Genomic DNA, 2,907 nt, shown 5'->3' on the forward strand with positions numbered 1-2,907 from the left:
TACCAACCGTATGCGGTCTTTCGTCATCCTATTTCGGCGTGCTCTCGATTTCGAACTGCGCAGTAGCCCGTTCAAGTGCTGCTTGATCCTCTGGAGAATGCTCATTTTAGCAGGCCTGAGGAGTTAATACAGTCTCAACCAAACGTCAGACTCTTTTGCAGTCCGCTGGCCCAACTGCGGTATGAGGCGCGCCTTCCAGAAGCAGGAGGCCCAGTCGCGGAGTGAGCCGCGCCTTCCAGGAACAGTGGACGGTGGCCGGTTTTCCCAGCCGCCCTCCCGCAGCCTCAGATTTAGACACGGAATGACAGAGAAGCATGGGTCGTTGCACGTCTGCAATCTCATCTCGCTGCCAGGGGCATCTGGCAGCCGTTACGGAACTTCGGGAGAGATGGTTGCCTGCACGGCATGAAAGTGGGCCAAACAGTGGCGTCGTCATCATGTTATGTCATCGTCATTTAGTTGTTATTTTTTATCGCAACGTCAGCTCTTCGAACGAAGCATCCGGTCGATTCCATTGTGCATTGTCTATTGTTATACATCCATTTCGATACCCAGACGGAATCATTTGCTGCGTTTGCGGAGGCATTTCCGAATGTTATACGCAGGAGTGGAAGGGCAGTGCCTTATTCTGGGAAGAGCAGCAGCGCAGCTAGGGGTCACCTTCTGTCCGAAGCCTATAAAGGTTATGGTGCACCTGCTCAGTGGCACACCGCGGCGCGCCTCCATCCTCTCAGCAATCGCCACCGTCAAGCACCCAGCTCGTGACCGGTGAGTTCGACACGTACTTCTCTGCACTCTAGTCGTGGTTCGGACGGCGTGTACCCAGAAGGAGGGCAAAGATAGAACTGGGGAAAGTTTGCCAACAACAAACATTTGTGTAAGACGGGTGGTGAAATACGCGCTATACTAGATGATAGTTGTCATCGTTGGGCTTGTGCGATGTTTTAACAGCATGAACAAATGCTATCGCAATATTAAGAATGCTGTCGCTTTTTGGAAACTAACACTTCATATGTGAGAGTGTGGATGATGCTACTATATATCAGAGTAAACTAGGATGCAAGCACCTAATTAATATGTGTACGATATATGCAGGTGTGTGGCCGTCAGCCCTGATACACCAATGTATTTTCAGGTGTATTCACAGCACAGAGACGCGTATCAGACCTCCGATGTCGACCATTTTCACTATTGTGAGTGCAAACATCATTCTGCGAGGTCCACCTGTGTTCGATTTCAGTGTAGATATTCGGTAACCTCGAGATCATCCATTGCGCAGATGCTGTTTAGTACTTTGCAAGGGTAAGTTTTTCGCATCAAGTTTCTATCAAAGCTATTCTCATCATAATAAGAGAGGTCAGGAGCCGTGAATAAATTACGTTAAACATGTTTGGTCATTTGTAACCCTCCCTTCCCCGGTCGCGCATTGGCTATGCTGGGTACCCCAACCCCTCTCCCTGGTTATGCCACGTTGAAGGGAGTTTCCCACTTTTGGAGCACTTTATTCAACGTGGCGTGTTATTTGTTCCAAAAATATTGTCTGGTGAAACCTATTACCTTGGAACCCAGGGTTCTTACGACCCCCCCCCCCTTTAAATTGACATTCTGAGCAATTCAGAAGACTTGTAAGACATCGGGCACCGCCAGCAAAACAAAGCACGTCTGTTCTAACGGTACATGAAAAGTACACGCAAAGCTGCATACTCCATTTAAGCGTAGCGCCTACAGAAAGCAACGTCCGCTTAGCCGCATGTTAAGCTAAAGACGCGGAAGACATGACCGGTGTGTTCTTTGTTATGGAGAAAGCTAACGGTATTTGGTTTGTATAATTTTTTAATTAACTTTGAACATTTCAGCATTAGTTGTCACCATACCACAGCGGAACGTTACGCTGTCCAAGCCCCTACCTTTCCTGCCTGGTTACTCCAGCGCTAAACACCATCAAATACTTTAAACACTTTCCACCTCCATGCGTAACATAATTTATAGAGGATCTCTTACGACGACCCTGGGAAGCGACAAGTCACGTCTGTTGCCACTCTTCACGTCTGATACTCACTGGTGCCATCATCAATGATCGCGAGCTGTTGTGCACCCTTGTCATTAGCACCGTGTACCGGCCGCGGCTGCTGTGTTCGTGTGCGGCGGTGTAGCGTGCTGTACCGGCCGTTGCTGTGTGCCACAGCTGATGCTGCTGCTGGCCACCCTGAGTATGGTCAGCGGCCGCTGCCCGGACAACTGCCCAGCAAACTTCCACTGTCGGCTTAACAAACATTGTTACCCGGATATCGACTTCGGTGACACGTACCGACACATCTGCTGCCCGGGACGTCATGGTCGATGACCTCATGGATGTGACTTGGAAGAACACGACAGACGGTACAAGACACCATAGACACACGTGGACCCCGGAGTGAGCGGGCGTCGGTAGGCGTGGAGCACCGCGGCATGCCAGCCAGACAGAAAAGGATAAGAGTTCAAATCGGAGTAAGTTGTGTCGCCATTGCTGGCACTGATTTGGAACTTCCGGCTACTATTGAACGTTGAAAGTGTGATGGTCTTTACACAGCGCGCAATGAACCGGAGACTTTGGTCACGTGTTGGATATGCTTGACATGTTCACGTTGCGTTTTCGTGTGGGAGAAATCACAGATAAAAATATGTGAAGCGCATGCTATTGTTTATGATTGGGCAGTGTTATGGTGATAACGCGCACTGCTGCGCAATGCACGCACCACGTACGCAAACGCATGTCTCTGGCATAAGTATGGTGATAATGTGCACAGCTGTTCATCGCATTGTTGAACACGCATGACAGCCAACAAACACAACGTGAGTAATTTAAATTACTTGTTTGCTAGGCATGCAAAACATCAAAAGAGCTCGGGGCCCACAAAGCCCTCGGCG

The 2,907-nt window shown here is 49.5% G+C and overlaps 1 long non-coding RNA gene across 1 annotated transcript; it reads left to right on the plus strand.

Annotated features, from left to right (window-relative positions):
• Positions 1-719: 719 nt before the first annotated feature.
• Positions 720-2,647, plus strand: LOC119092813 (uncharacterized). The gene is made up of 3 exons (XR_005093542.1): positions 720-768; positions 1,136-1,193; positions 2,186-2,647. It is a non-coding gene; the product is annotated as an uncharacterized LOC119092813 (long non-coding RNA).
• The last annotated feature ends 260 nt before the right edge of the window (positions 2,648-2,907 follow it).

This window comes from Pollicipes pollicipes, unplaced genomic scaffold (assembly GCF_011947565.3).
Source record: "Pollicipes pollicipes isolate AB1234 unplaced genomic scaffold, Ppol_2.1 Scaffold_3457;HRSCAF=4064_pilon_pilon_pilon, whole genome shotgun sequence".
NCBI classification, from domain to species: Eukaryota; Metazoa; Arthropoda; class Thecostraca; order Pollicipedomorpha; family Pollicipedidae; genus Pollicipes; species Pollicipes pollicipes.